Below are 25491 nucleotides of genomic sequence, written 5' to 3'. Positions count from 1 at the left end.
GATCACCTCCCTTGACATGCTGGCAACACTCTTCTTAGTGCAGCCCAGGAGGCTGTTGGCCTTCTTTGAGCATGGGTGCATTTCCGGCTCATGTTCAACTTGGTATCCACCAGGACTCCCAGGTCCTTTTTGTTAAAGCCGCTTTCCAGCTGGTTGGCCCACAGCTTGTACTGGTGCCTGGGGTTGTTCCTCTCCAGGGGCAGGACTTAACATTTCCCTTAGTTGAACTTCATGAGATTCCTGTCAGCCCATTTCTCCAGCCTATTGACGTCCCTGTGGATGGCAGCACAAACATTTGGTGAAGCAGCCAAGTTTTGTATCATCTGCAAAGCTGCTGAGGATGCACACTGTCCCACTGTCCAGGTAACTTACGAAGCTGTTAAACAGTGTTGGCCCCAGTATCAACCTCCAGTGTACACCTTTGGTAAGTGGCGTCCAGATGGACTTCGTGTTGCTAATCACAATCTTTGCAGCACAGTAGTGCAGCAATTTTCAGTCCAGCTCACTGTCCTCTTACCTAATTGTACTTCATCAGTTTGCCAGTGAAAATGTTATGGCAGACAGTGTCAGAAACCTTGGTGAACACAAGATAAACAACATCCACTGCTCTCCCCTCAGGCACCAGACTAGTCATTTTGTCATAGAAGGCTACCAGGTTGGTCAAGAATGATTTTCCCTTCCTAAACCCATGCTGACTACTCCTAATCACCTCTTGTACCTAATGTGTTTGCAAATGGCATTCAGGACTATTTGCTCCATCTCCTCCCCAAGACTGAGGTGAGATTGACTGGCCTGTAGTTCCTTTGTGAAGAAAGGAGTGACATTTGCTTCCCTCCAGTCCTCAGGAACCTCCCTTGATTGCCATGAGCTTTCAAAGATTATCAAGAGTGGCCGTGCAGTGACATTGGCCAGCTCTGTCAGCACTTGTGATTGCATCGCATCAAGTCCCATGGACTTGTGTGTGTCCAAGCTGTTTAAGTGTTCCTTAACTTGGTCCTCCTCCAACAACAGTAATTCTACCTTGGTCCAGAAGTTGCCATGGGTATCAGGGGCCTGGGATTCACGAAGTTCAGTCTTACCAGTACAGACCAATGAGAAAGGGCATTGAATACATTGGCCTTTTCTATGTCCTGTCAGCAGGTTCCCTGCCTCATTCTGCAGTGGGCACACATTTTCCTTAGTGCCCCTTTTGCTGCTGATGTACCCATAGAAACATCTCTTGTTGCCCTTCAGATCCCTCACCAGATCCAACTCCAGGTAGGCTTTGACTTTCCTAACCAGATCCTTGCATCTTTGGGCTGTGTCTCAATATTTCTCCTATATCACCTGACCGTACTTCCACCTCTTGAATGTTTCTTTTTTATCTTTGAGTTTTGTCAAGAGCTTCTTGCTCACCCATACAGGCCTCCTGCCACCTTTTCTCGACTTCATGCATATGGGGATGGATCACTTCCGAGTCTGGAGGAGATAGTCCTTGAAAATCAGCCAGCTCTCCTGAACTCCTCCTCTCTTCTTCAAGAGGTCTCACAGGATTCTTCCAAACAGGTCCCTGAAAAGGCCAGTGTTTGCTCTCCTAATGACCAGGGGTTTTAACCTGCTATTTGCCTTCTCTTAGGATCCTGAGCTCCACCATCCCATGGTCAAGGCAACCACAGCTGCTCCTGACCTTCACATTCCCAACTAGTTCTTCGTTTGCAAAAATCATGTTCTGCAGAGCATCTCTGCTCTTCATCTTCTCAACCACCTGTGTCAGGAAATTGTCGTCAATGCACTCCAGAAACCCCCTGGATTGCTTGTGCCCTGCTGTGTTGCTCCTCCAACAGATATCAGGGTTGTTAACAGCTTCTGTGAGGACCAGGGCCAGTGAACATGAGATTTCTTCAGGTTATCTGAAGGAGGTCTAATGTGCTGCTTCTACCTGATCAGGCAGTCTGTAGCAGACCCCCACACCAACGTTGCCCACGTTGGTCTGCCAGCCAGCCCAGATCCATCAGCTCTCAGCTGGCTCATAGCAGAGCTCCATGCATCCCTGCTTCTCTCTCAAATACAGGGCAACTGTCCCTCCTCTCCATCCCACCCTATCCTTCCCAAAGAGCCTGTATCCAGCCATTGCAGCTCGCCAGTTGTGTGAGTGTGATTTGCCCATTAATCAGAGATTTCTAAAAATGTAGGCTCCATCTACTGAAGAATTCAAAGGTGGGCATTATCCTTTTTTCATTTCTTTTCCAAACAATTGGCAACAAACAGAAAGTCCATTTCTCAGTACCATTGCAAAGTGCATCTGTTATGGTCAAATGCATCCTATGCTACTGTTAGTTTTGTAACAAAGAAATGTTTCTATCAAATGGTTCTTATCAACAAAATTAAATAGAAACGATAAATGGCTTGCTAATATTTTTCTGTGAGCCAGTTTTTAAATGGGTCACATTTTTTCTCTTTACTAGCAACCTAAAATAGAAGTTATTATATCAACAGTGGTTTGCACATAATATAATGTTATCTGAAATTGAGTTTGGTAATGTTTTCCTTGAAAATTAAGGCTATAGTAGTATAGTTATTGAAAATTATCATAGTTTACTTTTTATTTTTCTATTTAAAAGCAATATTCTTGATAGTAAAAATTGCAGTTGCAGTACTCACTAAAGAAAATGATCTCTTGGTACAGGCAATAAGCAAAATGAATGCTCATGTTGAGCGCATAGTATTATTGAGGCTTCTTTTGCCTTCATGGGCCAAATTCTTTGCCAGAATATTTGATGCAATTCCACATACCTCAGTGGGACTACACTAAATTGTGTTACAGAGAATACAGGACTTTTTTTTTTATTGGTTAAAATCGAACTAAGTTGTAAAAATAAGGATATAATTTAAGTAAATGACAGTATTTTCTTTCACAAATCTTGCATTTGAGAGGCTATTTAAGAAAATCATACTGTGGTCCATTTCTCCCCGGAGTATCTTGCAGATGTGTAGCTGCAGCTCTTCAACACCAAGGAAAATACGAGCTACCCACGGACACCAACATAAAGCCAGACACATGCAGCCCACCCAAGGCATGTGGGGCCATCCAAGGGTCACCGGCATCTCCAAGGGAAATTCAGATGTGCGCAGGGTGCAAGTTGAGAGATTTGTGCATTACTGCAGTGCTGGTGAGGACCGTGCTCAGGCAACGCCACGTGCAGCTGTAGAGAATTCCTTCTCGGATTTCCCCGCTATCGTGTAAGCAGCTTCTGCTCCCACTCAGCTCTCAGTTCAGGATTAAAGGGCATCTCAGGGCTCCACTTTGGTGGCTTAAGTTAAAGTAGGGCTAGAATGGTCAAAATCATTTGCAACCCTTAAAAAACATAATAAGGGAAAATAAAGAGGTCTTTCTACCACCTGCTGAGGAAAACAGAAGCGCAGGAGAGAACAGACTCGAGTACAAGGTCCTGACTACGCCTGGCACCGTGCGTTAGACTCTTTGGGGATTTCTTCAGACAGGTGAACTTCACTTGCACTGAGATCAATGAAAACCTGCGCATTGAATCTGTTTCTTGTAAAAAAATACCTCTGAGTCTCTCCAGTGTGCAAGTCAGAACTGTCTGAAAGTCACACGGAAATGAAGGGCTGAAAGGCTGAGAATTTCATGCTTCTTTTTCTTTTTATATACTCTTTATTCCTGTAGATCCTATGGGAAACATAGAACTTCAGCACAGGGACAGCCAGAAAGATTCAGGGCTGTTAAATTTGTAGCTTGTTTAAATCCCAAGGTAAGCTAGTTGTGCTAAATTAATCTACGAAACCTCACGTGAGATCTAGAGCCTCTGAGCAGTACAGATATTTTGAGATGATCTAATTGTGGTTGGAGAGAAGGGAGAGTATGGGCACGAGTAACACTATACTGTGTGCTGCAGCGGGGTTAGCACACAGCGCAGTGCAAAAAGCTGACACGAGCAACACTGCCAGAACACCAGGGATCAAAGATGGCTAGGCATTTCTAAAAATTAGTTGCTGGAATAATCATAGGATCCCAGATTTGAAATACTTGCCAGAAAACACAGGGAGATGTGTAAAGCAAAAAATGGGAGTTTCTGGAAGTGGCAGAGGGATTGGAAAGAGCAGGGAAGGCTACTGCTGCCAATTAATAGGTTAATAGATAGGAGCTGTCTCTCATGGGAGTTTTTCCAGCTCCCAAGCAGGAATCAGAGGCACCCCAGCTAGCTTTGTTTTAAAACGCAGGCAGGACCACTTAACAGTAATGTCTCTCTCCGGAGTGAATTAGAGGATGCAGGTACTGCCATCTTTAACATCCACTGGGAAACAAGGGACAGGTCTCGACAAAGTGAAGGCTGCACCATGGAGCCGAGCGAGAGCAGCAGTCGGGGTAACCCAAAAGCTCGTTCTGGACAATGCTCTTTTGTGAGTCCAGTGCTGGTGGACGCTGTGGGCTGGAAGCACTACATCCATCCCCACTCCACACCTAGCCTAACGTCAGCACTATGAAAGCACACACAAATTGTCATGGTATTGTCAATTTAATTGCTACAACCAAACAAGAAAGGAATCGAGAAGACTTCCAATATACCGCTGGTAAATGTGAGATTTGTAGTATATTGGTATATCCACCTTCATTGGGTGGATGACATTTATGCACTGAAATGGACTTTTTTTGTAAAATTCTTTAGATTACACTTTTGTTTTTACCCCTCTGCATGAAGGTGGAAAACATTTTTTTAAACATGCTGCAAACAGAAAATAAAATGAATCAGCATTATGTAGTTTGTGACTCCTTCAAGATGTGATTGATCATTGTCCCGTTGCCACAGGTCAACCTCTGCCATAGAAAACTCCAGATAATCTTCAGCTGCATTTCCTAAACCATTAATAGGATGGACAAGGCTAAGATAACAATGCACGATTTATTTTCCAAAAGCAGCTGACAGGAGGAAATGGATACCAAATGAATTGACTCATTAGAACAGTACGGCACATTTGGAAATTCAAAACAGACTGCCTGGAACGATTTAAATCTAGCACAAGGTTAATGTCAGTCCCTTGCTTAGGCGTGTCAGTGTTGTAATCTAGTGCTCCAGTTTTAGAAAGGTGGATGGGTGCATGCCCTGGGGCTTGCGTGTTAGGGTCATCCTGGACTTAATTAATTACATGACTATAATACCACCTACCACGGCCACACACAGGTTGTGCATTATGTGCAAGGGCTACATTCACATGCATGGACACACACACACACACACAACACACAGGCATACCATCACCTTCTAATATAAACAAAAATTTCTATTATTTGCTTGTTGAGAGGCATTATTAAAAATAGCAGGTATCTTGTGGGCTGTAAATACGTTCTGTCTTTAGGAAGCTGCATCTGTATCCTGGGCAAAAACTTGGCAGTCATCTCAAGGGAGAAAGGTTTCTCTCATGCCTGATTTATAACTAAAAGAGAATTTCTGAGAAATTGGGATTTACCATTTGTCAACCACAAGTAGTAAACCAAGCCTATTTTCTCCTGGTAAACTTCCACCTGTGTCTCTTTCAAAGTTACAGGAGTGTATTTTTAGAAAATCGTAGACCTGTATTCAGCATACCAGACTCCACTACAGCACTGCTAAAGTAATGTGTATATTTATAGCAGTCATTGTATATTTAAGAGCTTCAGTTGCTTTTTATCCTTCATGGGGTAATAAACCATAATTAAAGACGTCAAGGGGTGTATTACAGAAACATTTGCCACCACACCTGTAGCACGAAGATTACTTTGCAAAGAGACAACTGGCAACCAAAGCAGTTCAGGGTATTTCTTCGCATACACATGGCAAAGGCATGATAGCACTTTTCATTTAAAAAAAAAAAAAAATATCTAACAGAAGACCTTGTTAAATCATTGTATCTGAAAATGGCTCACACTTGATTAGTGTGTGCACAGAATGGGGACTAGGCAACACCATGAAAATGGTCCTGCTGATGGATATCTGAGGAGTCCACACACAAGCAGCTGTAAAAAGCTCTTTGCGCTCCTTTTGGTGCAGGAATCACTTGGAACAAAGGTCATCCCAAAACAAAAGCAATTCAAGCAGCCTATCTGAGAGGAAGATAAGGAAAGAAGAAGGAAAGCTTATTTCATCTTCTGCACTGCCAATCATTTTTACATCATCTCAGATTATGCAATATACCATAGCAGGGACTGTGAAGCATGAATACAGCAGGAAAGGGCAGTCTTCATTAGCACTGTCTGCTCCACAATGCATGCTCTCAGGTGTCTGAGGTGGAAAGGTCACAGCCACAGACTTCACAGCATCTCTATCCAGCTTCATTCTACACACACTCTTGATTATCCAGGGTTATGAGGAAGAGAGGTTAAATGCTTTCATGTGAAGTCTGTGTTTATCCAGGTGGCATATAAAGAAGAATCCAGTTAAAATCAAATTAATTAGCTCCATTCTTAAGAATGACATTGTTACTGTGCAGTACTGCTTAAAATATAATTATATGAATTAAGTATCTGATTTCAATTTGCAATGATGTTTTACAGTATAGTGGTAACCCTAAAGAGAGCACATGAGGATTTACAGTGTGTAATGATGTGTAATGTCTTTGGTGCTCAAACTCTTGTTCCTTTGTTTGCAGGTAAACCATAGGTATACAAACTGTCTTGGCATAATCATAGAACCATAGAATGGTTTGGGTTGGTTGGACCTCAAAGATCATCTAGTTCCAACCCCCCTGCTGTGGGCAGGGACACCCTCCACTAGACCAGGTTGCCCAAAGCCTCATCCAACCTGGTCTTCCAGGGATGGGGCATCCACAGCCTCTCTGGGCAACCTGTTCCAGTGCCTCACCACTGTCACAGTAAAGAATTTCTTTCTAACATCTAATCTAAATCTACCCTCCTTTAGCTTAAATCCATTACCCCTTGTCCTATCACAAGACTTTTTGTCATCTCAGAAAAAATCAGCTGTACTGGAGTGAGGTAAAATTACAAAGATAAGGGCAGAATTACTTTAGTTCAAGGGACTATGTCATATGGTCACAACCCTTCTTTTCCTTGAGTATCTGGGTTTATTGTGATATTCCAATAATCTTCAGAGAAGTGTTGAAAATCTCCTTTTTAAACTGTATTGGTCTCTTTCCTTTAATTGAATTGCCCACATACACACACACTCTTAACCTTTTTTGTTATGCACCAAAAGGCTTTTGTGGAGCCCCACGCCACAGCACTTCTGAAATCAAACATGTTGGTGTTTTATGGAAGCTATCCTGCAAATTCTTGCAGAACAGATGTGTGATCCCAATTCAAGGCAAGCTCCATGCAACCTGCCAGCTCTGTATACAAATTGAGAGTCCAAATCAGATACAATCCTCTTCCTTTATTTTGTTCTGGCTTAAAAAAGCTCTGTGAGATCAACCTCATTCATGCAAATGTCCCAAAGAGAAATGCTAGATTTAGCTGACAGATGCATAAAATCTCATGTTGTCACAGAATTCCCCAGTGTCTACTCAGCACCAGATGTCAAAGAATGCAGATCTGCAGCTGGATCTGGTGTTCATTTGTGCTCCAAATTCCCTCCTTCACAGCTGTTGTTTTCCACTTCCATGTACATAGAGCCAAATTTTCAGAAGCAGGAGATGATAGACTATGGCTCCCTATATTGATATGAATATACATGTTTCTTTATTTGCCTGGAAAATGCCCATTTTACTTGAATAATAGTGTATTTGTGAGGGCATATTTGAATACGCTCACCCACCAGTACTGACGACAACCTTGCTCATCTTTCAAACACAATCTCTTTTAAAGAGGTTCTCTGGAACCAGACTCATCTTTCCAAATATTTGTTTGGAGGTACAGAATAGGATTTTCATCCCTGCTTAGGCCTCCTGGGCACCATGGAAATAATAATCATAACCACAGGGATACAAAACAAAAGACATGTAATCATGAGGAACTGCACAGCAGTGTTTCTTCAGTTATCTGGGGGGGTCTTTGCTGGCCATCCTACGTGCCCCTCAGGAAAGGAAGCTCTAGCCTGGCACTATAATGACTGTTTTAAACTTTTGTACTCCCTTGTATAGATATTACCAGCCTGCACAACTTCTGAAGTATAGTCAGCAAGTGCCATTAAAATGATATGTTTGCAAGAGCTAAATTGATGTAATTTTTCCCTTTTTTTTTTAATCTAAATGGATGGAAAATTTGAAACAACAAGTAACGATGACTACAACAGTCCACATTTGTTTTCCCGAGCTTCCTTTAAATTAATTCAGATTTCCAATGTTCATCTCCAACAGCCTCAAGTGTAGTTTAGATTTCATTTTCTTAAATGAAGGTAAAATGCCTATGGAGATGTTTTCTTTCCCTTTACTGATGTAATGATCTTCAATTCACTGAGTTCTCAATTGTACAGGTAGTAATCATAATCTAACCAAATACTTGTTTTCTTACACCTTGATTTTCAGCCAGACTTGAGAAAGTTGGTTTCACCTAGGGCTGAGACGCATTGCTGTGTTTAAAGTCTTACATGATGGGAGAGGAAAGTACTCAAAACACAAGTTCAAATTTAAACAAAAAGTCCAAAGTGGACAATCGCATATAAATACCTGATTTTTAAGGGAAGCATATCATGCACTTTACCAGTGCAACATGCTTTACATCAGACTCCATTAGTTTCCCAGAATGTTTGTCTTTTCCCAAACTGTTTTTATTGGCTTCAGCTAGAATGGGATATTTTTGTCTTGGTTTTATGCCCCTGAATGTTTCAATGCCTGTGCCAAACGCAATTCACCTAAAACAGCACTGTCTCCCCAACTTCACTGAGACCTGAGGTGGTAAACCCGTGCTGTAAACGGTGTTGTACAGATTTCTCATCCAGTACCTGTAAACGGTATAGACCAGCCTCACTAGAGTTACTGCACACTTCAAGTCTCGACCTGGCCCACATGCACCTACCCCAGCTCTTTCTACAGCACCGCTACCCAATACTTCCAGCTCTGGCCCTAGGGCAAGCAGAGCCAGGTCAGGTACCTGCATCTGCCACATGAATACTCTTATATATCTTCACATTGCCAATAAGATTGAATCAGATAAACAAATCTGGCTACAAAATACTGAAAAGCTGACTCCTGAAGTTGCATAAACTAATGCCAGAGGCTTATTATTGTCATGAAATGTTTTAATGTAACTCAAATCACAGCTATGAAACATAGAAGTGGAAGAAATGTAGGGAGAGTTCCCAGCTATTTCTGTATTTATTAACTGTGACCATAAGACAGAGCAATGGGAATGAAAATGTTAAGTGTTAAAAGCACTTTTGGGCAGTCTAGCAGTGTTTATTACTGCTATTATTATATACATATCCACAATACCCATTTTGAAACGTAGACAATAGTCTCAGTTTAGGAAAACAGTGATTGAAGATAAAAGAAAAAGTGGTGTTTGCTGGTTTTACAGTAAGCAATAGCAGAGATATCCACTTATCAGATAAGAAAAAAGGAGGGAGAAGAGTTTAAAATACTTTGTTTGAAGTGATATGACCTGGAACAAATAGCCTGAGTGACATTTTAAGACCAAACAGTCCAAGCATCAAGTCCATGTACTTCAAATCATGAAGTTGTGACAAGTTCAGCCTGATCTGCTCAAGCAAAGGAGCTAGTGCCTGGGTGACAGAGACTTTTATTTAATTCTGAGTTTCTGAAGTTTATCCTGCATATTTTTACAAGTATCATCAGGTTGTACTTACTTATTTATTTGACTTTGAATATTTTCTAGTGATAATATCCCAATGAAGTTTTTTATACAGTAATTAAAAGTGCATCTACCAAGTTACATTTTTAGGTTAGTGACTGTTTTCCTGAAAGACGGGAAGGGAATTACTACCAAGGCAAAAGCAAATAGTTCTGAAATTGATAAAGAAATACATGTTCAGACATTTAAAAAGCAAAGCAAAACAAACCTATCCAGAGATGACATTTAAATATGATAGTTCATAAAAAGAACGTTAAAAATGTTTAATAAATACTACAGAAAGGTAGGGAAGTCAGGGAGATTTTCAAATGGTCTGCACCATCAAAAATACATTTAGATCTGAGACCCAAACTGTGAGGAGTCAGCAGGAAAACAAAGTGCTAATTGTGCCCAGAGTAAAGCACAAGAGGTGCACAAGGAGGGCGTTTAAAAACCTGCCTGCAGTTGTGTTTGGAAGATGTGGGGGAAGAATCATTCTGAGGCAAACGGGCAGGTGGGCAGCTGTTGCATAAAAAATAACTGTGGGGAAAAGCAATGTCACCTATAAAAATCACTGGAAAAGAGGGTTAGAAGTTTTTTCCGTTGCAAAGGCTTTCATTCATAGGAAACAAAGAAAGGACATTTGTGCAGTAAAAAGCAGTCTGTCAAAGCCTGCCCCCTACACAACAAACATCACTTCTGTTAGAAAGGAAATGTACGTTTTTCAGCCAGCATCGCTCTCGGGGACTCAATACGCTGCTGGAGATGGCTACTGCTGTGGAGCACGCTGAGCCCCGGCAGGACCCACGTGAGAAATTGGCTGTGGAGAATCAGGCCACAAGGAACAACCGTCGCTGCTCATTCAACGCTCACTGTATAAAAGCAGATACCTTTGGATTAATTATATTGTATGGCTCCTTTAGGTTCATTATCATAGAAATTTATCTCAGAAGCAATGCCTTCTGCCCAGAAAATAAATGTTTCTACTTTGCTTCATTGCCTAATAGCTGGAGGAGTCCATTATCTTGGGAAAACATTTTTTCCATTTACGCTGACTCTTAAATATTTTATGATCATTTTCCTTTCTAGCTTTCACAGTAAATAAAACAAATACATGAGAGACACAAGATGTTAAATAGTCACCAATGTATAGAATTTAGTGTATACATTGAATCCTCACCTATTTCAATCCTGACTTTCTATAAATTGTACTGTATACTATACTGCTTCCTTCAATTATTTTCATTTACTTTAGACTGTCAGTGCCTAGTCCGACTACCATTCAGTCTCTCTGTTATAAATACTTCATAGTGGGCTTCAGGAGGCACAGCTTTTAAATGATGTTGCTCCAGGACTTGGTGTTTGAAAGGCATTTAATTATTACTTCTCTGCAATGACATTTCAGTGCAATACCTCTGCCACTAACTCACTTTCACTTAGTTTAGAATCAAACATTATTTTCATCAGTCTGAAAAAGATGGTAGAAGAATTTTTTTAATAATCAAATGTAATACATTCTGTAGCTCTGCACGTACAGCCAAAATAGCTCATGTAATCCAGCTGCATTGGTTGAAAGCAGAGGGGGGGGGAGACTCAAAGGCATCTTAGGGATGCACTGGTTGAAAATATCCCTGAAAACTTATTTCTATGGCACTGCTTTGGTTTGCCTCCTCTCTGTTTTTGAGATTCCCGATGAAAGAATGGCAGTAAGATCACCTGCTTTCACTTGCATATATCAGCTGCATGGAAATGCCCACGTAGGTACAGGGAAAGGGAGCCAAGATCTCCCCAACACGGGAGCAGACTCTGCTTTCTATGCTGAACCGCTCCAGACCAGAGGTTGTAGGTAATAGGCAGTGTCCTTGTTGCATACGTAAAGCACAATGTGCAGGCGTGATGCCATACAAGTAAAGGGATGATCAGTATAATAATCACAAATGCTGTGCAGTCAATTAAATCAAACCAAGATTTTGTAACATTGTAGGAAAAATACATCTAGGCTTATGATGGTCTGTAAAATCTTGTAAAATCTGGCTTGGTTTTTTGAGTCTTAAGTTGAAAACACTTTGAGGAGACGTGCTTCTCACTTTCTGAAATGGAAAAAAATAGACATCTTTCATACATTGTATTTTGACTACCAAAGCCAAAAAATAATTAGTGGCTCTGGAAAACCTCATCCTTTTCCATAAAATCTCTCTCTTCGTTTTGCTGGTGCAAAATACACATTGATATTGAGCAAAATGTTTCAGGAACTCCTACAATCTTTGTGAAACTGTTACTTTTACTATGTGCAGGATATATATGACATCAATTTTCAAAGGTCGGGATATGAAATATTACATTATTACAACATATTAACTGCACCCACCAACTATCACCATCTGACTAGGTATCACAGCATTAGCATTTTTTTCTCTGAAAAAGAGAAAAATACAGGTCTTGAGAGTACAGTCTTTTCCCAAACTACCTTCTCTGAATCTTGCAAGCTTTAGAAATTTGGTCTGTTTCCAAGGAGTAGTTACAAAAGAGGTGAGATTTAAGATTGACTTCAGAGCTGGGCAAATAAGCTTTTGTGTAAAGTAAATGAACTATGGGGCACTGGAACTAAGGAACTTTGGATAAAATCAGCTAATAAATTCAGCCAGAAACAGGGACTGACTGGGACGAATAAAAAAGGTCACAATATTTCAGTTTCATATTTTCCTTTTTAATGAAATTCCTTATTTTGAAAGCACTAAGTATTTTGTTATGATAGCTTTTAAACAAAACATTTGACATCATGTTTTTAACCACTTTTAATTACTAATTTTTTTATTTTAATAAGGTAATCAAAAAGTCTTAGCCCAAAATCTTAAAACAGCCTTTTGATCTTTAAAAAAAAAGAAAAAAAAAGCTCCAAAATGGGCTTCCCAAACCTCTTAGAATTAGTTTCTCCTCTGAATAAAAACATTTGCTCTTCAGATGACTTTCTCATAGTGAAGCATAGGGTGTTGAATCTGCTAAGCTGTAGCTTGTGCTACAATTGGATTTACTTTTTAGAATGTTTCCTGAAATGTGCTTTATAGATATATTCATTTGACCTAAATTTTGCCTAAATCCCTGGGCCTGTTGTCTCTTATTGGCCAACTCTAAACCTTCAGTGGCACCTTGCTAATAGAGAGCACTACTGCTCAAAAATTTAACTGGTTAAGCTGTTTGAAGGTGGTCCTAGATTTATTGCATTTCCTTACATTGAACTTTCAAAAGCATACATATAATATCTAATACAATACTTGACATTTTTTTTGTTGACTGTTCATATGGTTCATTTCTGTCTTCATTGAATGAATAGGAATATTTACAGGAATGTTGTCTGAGACTGTTTATTAAACCGTCATACTGGGGAATTGTACATCATGAGCACACTTATTTCTTAAGTCATACCGAGAGGCATGACAGCAGTGCTATTATGAAGAGGAATAGAATGTATCCAAAATATATATTCAGTAAATACTACAGAGTGCTTGTTTTTTGCAAGCCTGGACAGAGAAGTCACTCTATTTATAATATTAGAACTTCATTCTCTTTCTGTCAAAGAGTGGCAGCTTGCCATAGTATATAGAAATCTGGAGCCCCTGAGTGCCAATTGTACCACTTCTCTTCCACATCACCCAGAGATAACATGACTTTATTACCACAGGCTGCCATGACTCATGTTTTAGTTGATGCACATTCTCTAGCTAACATATATCAAAGGTTCACACAATATAATGGACAAGCTCTATTTTGCTAAAGCAGAGAAAAGTGTATGGTTTCTGTGTAATGTTGGAAAGATCTGGGAAAAGACATTCTTTTTCCTGTTGAATTTCTACATTGAAAACATTTCCACACTGCAATTCAGGATGAAGCAGTAGCATTGGCCATAACTTCACTGAAACACTAGTCAAGGAAATATCCTCAAAGTAGTTTAATTTCCTTTCAAATATTTATTTCAGTGTATATCTTTTGTTCTTATTTATAGAAATTAATATGAACCCATTCTATCACTTTAGATATCCAAAGCAACATATTCCTTAACATTCCCTTCATCCCATCCCCAGTAATCATCACACAAAGACCATCCCGTAACTTCATTCTTGCTTTGCATTGCTTCCTTCAACTCCTGAAAAGGAGTAAAGGAGAAGAGAGGTTTTCCAGTCTGCCCTGAGGGAGAAAATAATCCAGGACTAAGGTCAGGAGCAATTTCTGAAGTTGAGGAGGGCACGTCAGAAATCATTTTCCTCCAGTCCCAGAAGTCACATAGGTATAGCTGCAATTTCAGTTCTTCCACAGGTGGGCACTGAGGTACAGAGCTCTGAGTGCTGAGTAGGAAAAACTGCTTATTTCTTCAGGCCAAATTTTTCTTTAGGAGTGGTGTTTGCTTAGATTGTCCAGGTCATCTGGACACCAGAGTAAGAAATATGCAAACTGTAAAGGAAGAGATATTATAAGCTTAATATTACTTACTTGCATTAATTATTTGTACCCTATTGCTGATGTTGTTTTTATAACTTCAGCTTCATGCAAAAAGTACTCTTCAGATAGTATCCATGCAAGAAAAATCCCTCTGACTCATCCAGGTTTTGCTTGAATAAAAGTAAAGGAACAAGTCTTTGTCCTCTTAACTTGAAGTGCTCCATCTTTCCTACATATCCTCATACCTATATGACAAACAGTGCTATTATAAACAGAAAAAACTACCTACTGATAGTAAAATGGATGCAAGCTTAAAGTATTGGATTTGTCACACTGGAACTTAGCCCAGCTGTATTTCATCTGCTCTCTGACAGAGGCCTCATCAAGATGTCTCTGCAGAAAGCAATATCATCACTCTCAGTGCCTACAAAAATTCTCCACAGTGCATCTGATCGGTGTTTATTCTCACAGAGTGCTTGGGATGGAGACACACGAATGACTCTAACCAGAAGCACGTGAACAAAAATATCATCAGCCAATTTTCCTTGCTCTTTATGTTGCTTTGTTTTCCCAAATCTCATAGCTAGAATCTGCTTAGTTAGATAGATACAATTGTTAGGGATTTACAGAAAATGTCTAAACACTGCATGGCATCGCTTAATCTATATCCATTCTCTCGACATGTTTCAAGAAGGGTAGGGCTTAGCTTTACCTCAGCACTAGAGATGGCCTTCTGCTTTTGCAAGCCCTGTTTGAGTGTCTGTCACACGTGAGTCCCCAGAGAGCACTTCCTCTTCTTTCATCCTCTGATTTCCAGCTGGTATTCACTGCAGTTTAGCTTCTAGGAATCCCATCTAAAAGAGTGAAATGACTACACTGAGAGTTTTAACTTGTTTTTCTACCTACATAACCCAGCGGACAAACCTCTGAGTTTTATGAAAACACAAATGCATGAAGCAAAGTCTGGGTGTTCAATGTTGACTTTGTTTATTTTCTGCGACTATGTTTCGCTGTAAATTTAGGATCTAAACCCTCAATTTGAATCCAGGCAGGCAGAGGCGTGCACTTATACTGTTTTTTATTACTACAAAAATAATTTTCCTACGCCTTGATCCACTTACTAATCTTACAAAGACTTTCTATGCAAAAGATATTTCTTTTTAAGCTAAATTTTATCCTTTTAACATATAATGATTTATTATAAACATTTATGGTAAATCTTACATAGCTTAATATAACCGGCAAACAAAAACATACTATCCTCCCTCTCAGAAATATAAAAATACATCAGCAATATATGTTGGCCTGTGTTAATATATGAGCACCTCCATCATTCCTCAGCGTCTAGTGCCTCTTGCTCGACAGGATCTTTTCCCTGCCTCTGCTGCCTTCCAGTGGCTCTCTTGCCTTTCAGCTGTAACCTACTCTTAACGGCATTCATTTGTTCTTCTAGGATCTTTGGTCCTTTGGCTATACTCATAACTCTTGTTTTACCCTCATTTGCCGTATTTATTTTATGATGAACATTGAGAGTGGAGGTTACACAAGCTTCTCCCAGCTTCCCCTTTCATTTCTTAATTAGAACTGTTTCTTTATAGAGGAAATTGGAAGGAGCTCAATTTGTAGAATACTTCCAAATGGTCGAACATCCCAAAAGTCTAGATATCTCAAATTCTTGATCTATCTGGTAGTCCTCACTGTTATTTCTTTGTCATTCTTCTCTTAAAAAAAAAAAAAAAAAAAATCTACCTCTGGCTACAAAGAGCCTCTTCTTTTTTAAGCATCTCACTCCAAGTATGGCATCATTCCTCATCTGACCTAATGGAAACATCACAGCATCATTTATCAAAATGTGAAGCATGGCTGGGAACTTCTTTCAATACCATTAGAGATCCCACAACTTTGTTCCACACTTCTATTTACTGCATCCATTTGGTAACAGCCACCTTAACAAGAAAACCCAACTCTCTGGAGTTGTCTCTTCTTGATGCTTGTGTGAATGACTGTCTTCTTCCAGACTGCAGATAAGATAAACTTCTTAGAGAACAAACAGGAAATTTTTTACTAAAACAGAAGTGTATGAACAGCGTAACTCTCCTGATGAAGCTCAGACAGGGTTCATTATGCAGACAATACAAGCTATTAAAGCAGAAAAACAAAATTAGCTCTTATATCATTCAACTGTGCCTGTGCCAAAACAAGAAGTAAATCACTGAAGCTGTGTATTATGCATGAAGTATACAACATTGTTGAAAATTGATTTTTTTTTTAAATTATAAAAGGGAATTTGCACAGGAGTGAGATGTGATTTTAAATTCTTAGCCTAATATCATTGCTAATTTTAATTGCTATTAGAAGAACCTTGTTTTCCTCTAAGGCATTATGTAAAGAATCATTCTAGCCCAAATATGCATGGGAAATGTTTAAGGGCCATTACAGAACAAACAATGAATATGAAAGCAACATCAGTAAACTAGCAAATATCCCTAGCTATGATGCCAGGACTTGGCTGTTTAGCCATCAAGCAGACGTTAACAGATGACACATAAGTAATTATTCAACAAAGTTGGATGGAAAACACTTAAATGCGTCCAAACAATAATGCAAAATAAAATCTAAAATTTGATGAATGGGAAAAATTACACATAACATAAGAACATAATTTCTGTGTAATATCCTTAATTATGAAATATTAACATTTCAGCATGCGAGGTTTTAGCAGCAGTTTGGAATCCCATTTATGAAACCGAGTCCTACACATTTACATATAACTGGATCCGTGCAAAAGTTTCCAGTCTGGGCTGAGAACAGACTTTGGCATGCAGTGCCTTGGAGGGGGAAACAGCACAAGGGCCATTGCATCCTCTATCTTGCCTAGACACTTTTCTGCTCAGAAGCTGAGCCGTCCTGTATAACAATAGCTACAGCCAGAAGCTCTTATCACCTTGCAGGAGGTGACCTTTGCAGGAAGGCAGAAAGGGTCTTTAAAGGCCCACCCTTTTCCTCTCCTGACCTCAGGAAAGCCCCGCTCTTTGCTGAAGGGAGAGAAATGACACTGGTGAAGGACAACTCATGGGATCCCAAGCATAGTGCCCACAAGAGATACCAGCACATAGATAAAATGGAGTGCTTTGCAATGGATGGGGATTTTAACACTTCTAACTAAAATATATGAAATTACAGAGAAAAAGGAAATCTTGCATTTTAAGTAGCACGTGAGTCAGTATGACTCAGTGATGAAAAAGCAAAACACCGCAAAACTAGAGAGGGATGAACAAACAACTAAAACCAGCGGAGGGATGCAACAAGAAAGATATTTATTAATGTTGTCAAAGAGTCAATAAGTCTTGTTGTCAATAAGTAGTTGTTGTCTTCACTGAGAAATAAAAAAGCAAATAACAAAGAGCAAAAATATTTTTAATCAAGTTTTCTAAGCAAGTGTAGCTTCTCATAAGGATGGGAATTGGAATAAACCAGTGCATATAACCAAATCCAGCATCAAAATCTTGATCATTGTGATGGCACAAACTCAAATGCCTGCTTCATAAGTATCTCCTGTAAAGCGTATTACTAAATGAGGGAATAAGGAAGCAGGAGGAAAAGAATACACAACACAGAGCCCAGCTCAATAGCCAAAGCATTCTCTAATAAAGGACCTAATTTGTGCTATTCTGCAATATAAACTCAGAGAACTATCCAAAGTAGACAGATTTTAGGGTAATTTGTAAACCAATTACTTACTTGTTAACACTGTTGTGAAGAACACTTTGGACATTGCACAAACATTTGCCCAAAACCACAACCAATTTGGGTTTAATAGCAGAGAAGTGCCTGTAGCCAAACAAACATGCAGGCCATATGTAGAACAATTTCACAAAACTAATAACTATACTGAGTCAATTTATAATCAGTTAATTTGAAGTAAAACTGTAGTTTAAAATATCCCATGAGACATGTAGGTGCTAGAACTTTTGCTGTATGCGCTGTGTTGTAACTGGCAGGAACAATTTGGTCAAAACAACTATATTTTAATTAGTAACAAAACAAGGAGGTAATGTAAAAGATATAATGACAAGTGAGAACAAATCCTGGTGCTATAGTCTGGAAAAGAACAAACAGAAAACAAAGTATTAGTCATAGTAGTCACAACCCTTCATTTGGAAATATTTAAGGGTGTGAGAACAAAACTGAATATTGGCATAAACATTTTTTCCTGATCAAGCAACATAAATCTTTTTGTGGGTGAAAGGATGGAAAAATGTTTAGACAGAGTCAAGTTAAACACAACATCATAAAAACATCTGAATTACTTTTTTTTGTCATAAAAATGTTATTTGTGTATAAATACAGACTGATTGGTAATGGCTGGAAAAGTCATCTCTATGCTAACTCATAAATTGCTTATCAAGTATTAACTTGGAATTGTAGTTAACTATTTCAGAATTTTTCTAGTGAAAGATTACTTATATTGTTCGACACGGATATGCATATCTTCTGCCATCCTTCGTTGCTCAGTGCTTTCCATATTTCATAGGAATATAAGATTGGAAGCCCCTCTCCTTTAGTTACTAAATACATTCCCTGCTGACAAAGACAACCATGTGAATAGTTTGCTATCATTCAGTTATTATTAGATACATTAGACAGCTTCCTTTTTCTTTTTTTAATAATATTGTCCAGGGAAGCTCTGTAAGTCTCATTATGTTAGGTTCACTGCCAATGCTCATGAACAAAGGGGAAAGAAGTACAATAAAAGCAAAACCAGTTATCTTTTAACCACATGTGAATTCCTGGCATGACTGAAGTCAGTGAGTGTCTTGCCATTTGTGTGGGATTTCACCCTGCCATTACAGAAAGGGGATGTTCTCACTCTTTTGGGCTTTTCCCATTTAGCAATCAGAAGCACAAGAGCAAGGATGGGAATATAAAGCTAGATTCATAAAAAGATTAGGGTCAAGGATTTACACACTGAATCTAAACCTCACCTACCTGAAGCCTTCACTCAGCAACTCCTCGCTCTGGAAATGCCTACATTTCCAGATACCTAAATTTTGCCAATAAAATATCTGGGGCACACCCAGAATTGCTTATGTCCTCAAAGGGAATTCCCAAATTATAGAAGTACCATTGCCTTCTCTCTTGTGAGGCCATATGTGACACATGTTCTTAAACACACACAAAAAAAAAAAACAAAACACCAAAACAAAACAAACAAACAAACAAAAAACCTCCCTGTTTCTTCTACAAAATTAAGAAAAAAGTACTGTATCTTTTGTCTTCACCTTTTAATGTCTTCGTCTTTTATTAAAAATTTAGAGGACAACTTGAACTACATCACCCACTTCCCTGGAGAATATATTATCACCATTTCTCAAAAATTCTTTCAATTAGTCCTCTTAAACTGACTCCACTTTGCATATAGCAATTTGAGAGGAGTTCATAGACTGGAGAGATCTGAACAGTCTAAGTCCATTCAACTACCTCATACAATATGCAAAAGTTTCATCAGAAGAAACTATAAAACCCACTCTTAGCTCTCCCTGCACTGCCATGACCAAAGAGGGAAAACCAAGTTTGAATATGGCAGAGGGTGTTTCACAACACTGAATAAATTGTATTGGATCTGCCTCTTGCCTGCTTTAGGGATTTCTGAGAAAGTACATCTCATTCAGGAGAGAGTTACTGAAGATGGAGAGCCTTAGCTTTTTTAAGGAGCAAGGCTTATGCTCACTTGGGATTTCTTGTTATCATTGCGTGCTGACAAGTGGCTTCCATAGACCCCACTCTTGCACACCTTACTCTCCATATATATAGTATAATTGCTTAACTACTGAGTTCTCCACATTGAGAAGATGGTCTCTAAAAATTCTTTAACTGATGGAAGATACAGGCATAGAGAATAAAAGAAAATAGAACTTCTTCCTGTCACTCTTTAGTTCTAAATTACTAATCTTACTGATCAAATGGGATATAATAACGCCAGTGTGAAACTGGACTGTTAAAATATTTTCCTGGGAAAGTAATACTTCTGGGACTTGAATAAATGTTCTTGTGTTCATGAAAACATGGAGTTGATTAAGTACGTTTGGACTGAAAATCAGTATTTCCCTTACACAGAATAAGTCATGCAGACTCTCTTAACCAGTTGCAAAATAAGCAAAAAGTGTCAGCTTGAAAATATGCTTGAACTGACAGGTTAAGGTAAAAGATGCTTGCATCTGCTGTTTTCAGAACACAAAATAAGGCTTTTACTTTCCAGCAGATAGTGATTTTTCTTACACATTTGTGTTGTGCAACGGTATTGTTGAGGTCACTTTTACACAGTTGCTTTGTGATAAGAGGAAGGAGTTCACAACCTTCCTCCTTGTGAATTTTCACTTGTTCTACAGATGTCACACTTTAAAACAAAAATCTCCGCCATTACACCTGAACTTTGTGTCCCATGATTTTATCTCTGTCTGTGGACATCTTGGCTCCTGATCTCTTCTTTCTACCTTAATTAAATGGAAAACAATTACTCAGAGTAGCCAGTTATCTGGAATGTTTCCATACAGAGAGATCTGAAAACAGGAGGTTTTTTCTCAGTTAGGCTCTCACTTCTGTTGCTTTGAAGCACAACCGAGATAAATTATTTTCTGTTCTCTGTCAATCATGTAATATTTGAAAGTATGTCAGCCTCCTCTAGCATTACCTGTACCGGCACACACAGGCGGTTACAATGGTTACAAGAGCTGGCAGAGCAAAACCTATGGTGAGGAAGACTCAAGAATACTCTTACACACGGAATATAGTGCTAGAAAATGGACCAAACAATTCTCAACATAGCAAAGACATTAATAAACCCTCCCTACCTGTGTCAAAATTAGAGGTTCTTTTACTTTGCTGATCAATTAATCCTTTTCAAAGCTGTACCATGCAAAAAAGAAAAAAAAAAAAGCACAATTGTTAGCTACTGTTTTTTTAAATGATAATATCTAGATAAACCATTCCTTCAAAAAGCAGATAATGAAGTAGAGATTATTTGTAAGATATAAATACAATAGCACTCCTTACGTCTACCATGTTAATTTGGTACTCTGACATGTGCCTCAGTTAAACACTTCTGAACACTTTTAAGCACTTATGAAAACAAACAGGAAATGTTTTCTCAGAAAGCAAAAAAGAAAAGCAGAAAGACTGTATTTCATTATCACCAAACCAGAAGGTCCAAAACTGGTACAATGCAGAAGTCAGAAGCGTTGCTGAGATCTAGGTTTCTCAGAAGCAATCTGCATTTACCAGATTTTGGGATGGGTTGAAATAGATTTTCCTGTAGTGATGACACCCACGCGCCCCCCCCCCCCCCCAAAAAAAAAAAAAAAAAACCACCAAAAAGACTTTTAAATTCAAAGAAGTCAGTTTTCCTTAGAAAACTGAATCCTTTGCTTTTTATACTCAGGAAAACCAAGGTGGTTTAACCAGACAAAATAAAAAGTTTTTAAAGTTCGTGAAAAACTCCTCATTTGCCTTCCATACCTTTGCAGATGGGCCTTCTTGTGTCCAGGCTTTGTGACAGCCAGATCAGTGGCCTTCTGGACCAGAAAGAAAGAAAGAAAGAAAGAAAACTGCACAGTCTCCTGTGGATCCCAGGAAATTTCTCTTTTCCTACCTACGGACGCTCTCTGCCCCTCTTGGAAGTCTCTTGCCCTGAATAGCAGTGCCCAGCTCATGCTGCAAATCTCTCTCTGCTCTTCTCCCACAGGCTCCAGTCAATGAAAGTTTTGCTCTCCAGCTGTGCCCAGATGTTCCCATGGGAAGAAGTCATCTTCTTCCTCCTTCAGGTAGTCCCTCTGACTCAGTCACCCTTTTACCTTTTTCCCAATGTACAAGCTAAGAACAAACAAACAAACCTAAGAGATTCTGTCCATAACAGTCCATTGCTCACTGTCACTATTCAACTTGTACAAGAAAAAGAGAGAAAAGAATAACTGGAAATAAGACAAGTCACTAAAGGTTGCTACAAGCTAAAAAGGGTATTAAATGGCTGGAGATATCCATTCATTTATCTGCCAAAGAACAGAGATGTCCACCCTCCCCAATTTTCACAGTATCTTTTATGCTGTAAGCATTGCAGGTCAAGTGAAGAAAAGGCTGTCATACCACAGTACAGAATATGCATTAAGGTCTACACTTCTACCAGTCCTGTTGATGTACATGATTTTGATGGTTTCTTGAAACAACAGTGAAGCCTTTGGTCAGCGGCCTTTGCTGTGCGTGCACCACCACTGTGGATCCACCAGTGGGAGACCTTAGACCACTAGGGCAATCAGACCAGACCGACTTTTTGTCCACCTTTCCTTATGTTTATTACCCTTTAGCGTTGTCTGGCTTGCATCTCCTTTCAACCAGATGTGCTGTCACTCAACCCATGAACATAATTCCTGTAGTTGGGTTTTTTCAGTTCAAAGTGTACAAATAATGAGATGTCCTTCTCACTGGCCACCAGTGTAATACCAGTGCTATGCAGTGTGTCTAGAGAACGATGCGATGGATTTTGGGACACGAGTGGGTGTTGGACACATGTCCTGGCAGACAAAGTCACATTCAGTGCAGCCCTCTGCTAAACTGTCTGGGAGATACCCTAAAGCAAATTATCAACTGGGCCTGGATTTACATTTGGGTGAAATGTAAATCGGGGCTGGAACTAGATGATCTTTAATGTCTGTTCCAACCCAACCCATTCTATGATTCTATGAAATAATTGCCAGCTTCCAAAGGGAGGTGGGCATGATGGCTCATCAAGAAAAATGAGGCCCAGAAATGGAAACAAGGAACAAACAAGATAATATGAGAATATCTTCACATTCCCCAACCCTAATGCAGGCCTTCATCATGCCCACGAGGCAAATTCATGCACTACAAGAAAATCTAAATCTCAGCTACCACTGTCACACGTCTTCTGTCTCACATTAGTTCTTGCAGTGCTTGTACAGGATGACACAATCCCAGGGCACTCCCAGGGTGGTGGGGCAAGTCTGGCAGCCTGTCCTATCCCACCACCCCAGCCAGGAGCAGCTGGGGGCTATCGAACCCTCACCCTGGCTCTGACTTTCATTCCTGGCAGGGATTCCCTTTCATTGGTGGGAAGAAAATAATGTTTTGCCCCCTAATGATCAATGCCCCCTTTCTGCCCCAGAGGGCCCTACAAAATGCCATAACAAACTTGGTTCTTCAAATATTGGGTTTCCAAATAACTCCAGCCCTAAATTCTATCTTAATTATGTTTAATTAGATATGGCCTCTAATTCCAGTAATATCTTTAAGAAATTGCCTTTCCCAAACATGGGTAGACCTTACATAAGAGCAGAATATACTGTACTTTTGACACTTTAGATTTCTAAGCTCTAAATTAACTTCCAATCCTGAATCTAAACTTAATTATTTGCAGGAGTCCCTTCTAGTGTTCTCCCCTATATTATTTAATAATTTTTGAAAGCTATTATTTTATAGTAATTATTAGTATAAATAAATATTAATTCTTTCTGGCTTTGTAAATCACACAAAGTGCAAATCCTAATGCAAAAGTTAATTATATGAATGAATTGAAGGAAGCCCAGAAGTAAATGAAAACATAAAGGATTGGCCCATCCAACCATTTTCTCTATTTGTACTGATCTAGACCCTCTAGAATGTAAACAATAGATAGGTTCCTTTAAGCATTAAGCCCAAAACTTTAACCCTAGCTCCAATCCTAATGCTAGCATCAACACCAGCAGTGAGCAGCAATGAAAGTGAAAGAAAAACATATTCCCATAGAGAAACACGTCATCTTTGTATTTCCCTAGTCCCAGGAGAATCCACCCATAAACGGGGAACAGTAAACTTTAGATTCCCAATTTCTAATACTAACCCTAGCCAGTACAGCTGTATAAATCTAGCCTCTACAAGAAAATGTACAACGATTCTTTCCAAAACGTGCCCATTTCCAACAATTTAGGAATAATAGGATGCAGCAAAGGTCTGGGCTCTTCGGAAGGAATGTGTCGGTAAGGGAGAATGCCTCTTAACCTGAAACCTAACCTCAGTCTTAAATTTAAAGCAAGTTAGCGCTTTAACCTAACACGTAGCCCACCACTAGCCCTAATCTTAGTTATAACCTGGGATGCATACAAACAATAAAATACACAGCATTTGCCTTTACCAGCACCTGTTAATCTTGTCTGCTGAACTCTCTGCAGGCCACAGAGAATATATTATAAACTGGAGTCTTGAAAATCCAGTTCCAAACCCTATGTCTGACCTTAATTATTCGCAGGGTTAAGAGCATAATAAAAGAGTACATCCAACCTTCTACCCTGTCATTACCTGCCCTCTTCCTAACTCTGTCAGGCCACCAGAATAGAGACATGAACAAATATCTTGAAGACTTGAATTCCCAAATCCCAGCTATAATAGTTGCATTAATTAAACACATAAATAGTAAAGAAGGATATCGAGCATTTACCCCTTTCTGTCATATTCCTTATTCCTCACTCCCCTGAGAAAACAAACTCCAATTCTCTCTTACACTCCCAAATGCCAACTCAAAACACACCTTGAAGCTTAATGTTGGCTAGCGCACCCAAACAAGCAATGGCCCTTTCTGAATTGTCCTCTTCTAAACATGTGGGTCCTAGAAGCTTTTCACTTTAACTCTTACATAAACCATATACCACTTTTTAATTATTTTCAGCAGACAAATGTGAAGATCGCAAATTCCCGGCAAATTTGTCTCCAGCAGATTAAGAAAAACTGGCTCCATTACTCTTTATTCTCCTCCCACCTGCATGGGACCTACAGAATACTGCAATGCACCTGGCTCCTGAATCTGCAGAAACTCCAAAGTTAACCCCAGTCCTAATTGTACTTAATGGTTGGTACCTATATCCAACACAAAAAGGCACATTAAAATATTCCCTTTTTTCAGCATTTGTGCTCTTCCTAGTTCTGAGGAACTTGATAACTTAATATTGGCCATGACAGAACCAGGGAAAATAATAAAATATAACATTGCCTTAGTTTATGATTAACTGGGATCCAGTTAAATAGGATTTTTTAAAAATAAAAGATTTTTCACTGTTTCTAACTCTAGATGGTCTGCATTGTCAGCACCTCATTAGAATGAGCTGGATGGTGAAGAAAAATGTTTTAAATTAGTACATTTCATAGAAAAGTTGATAACTACTGAAATCAACTTTTCCAGCTAATATATCAAGAAATATATGTTAATCCTTTTATTAATTTTTAAACATAAATTAATATAGGGTTCTACAACCTCACAGAATTTCTATGCTACAGATTTAAAAGTGCTCTTCAGCAGAAAT

The 25491-nt window shown here is 39.2% G+C and overlaps 1 long non-coding RNA gene across 1 annotated transcript in view; it reads right to left on the bottom strand.

Annotated features, from left to right (window-relative positions):
- Window positions 1-14705: 14705 nt before the first annotated feature.
- LOC142600362 (uncharacterized) overlaps window positions 14706-25491 on the bottom strand; it is a 38886-nt gene continuing 28100 nt past the window's right edge. The window contains exons 4-6 of the long non-coding RNA XR_012833810.1: window positions 21665-22018; window positions 21001-21055; window positions 14706-16288 (exon numbers count right to left, since the gene is read on the bottom strand). This is a non-coding gene — a long non-coding RNA (uncharacterized LOC142600362). The remainder of the gene's footprint in view (window positions 16289-21000; window positions 21056-21664; window positions 22019-25491) is intronic.

Source organism: Balearica regulorum, chromosome 2, assembly GCF_011004875.1.
Source record: "Balearica regulorum gibbericeps isolate bBalReg1 chromosome 2, bBalReg1.pri, whole genome shotgun sequence".
In the NCBI taxonomy this organism is placed as follows: domain Eukaryota; kingdom Metazoa; phylum Chordata; class Aves; order Gruiformes; family Gruidae; genus Balearica; species Balearica regulorum.
The sequence above is the reverse complement of the archived record's forward strand: the minus strand, read 5'-3'. Positions and strand labels throughout refer to the sequence as shown.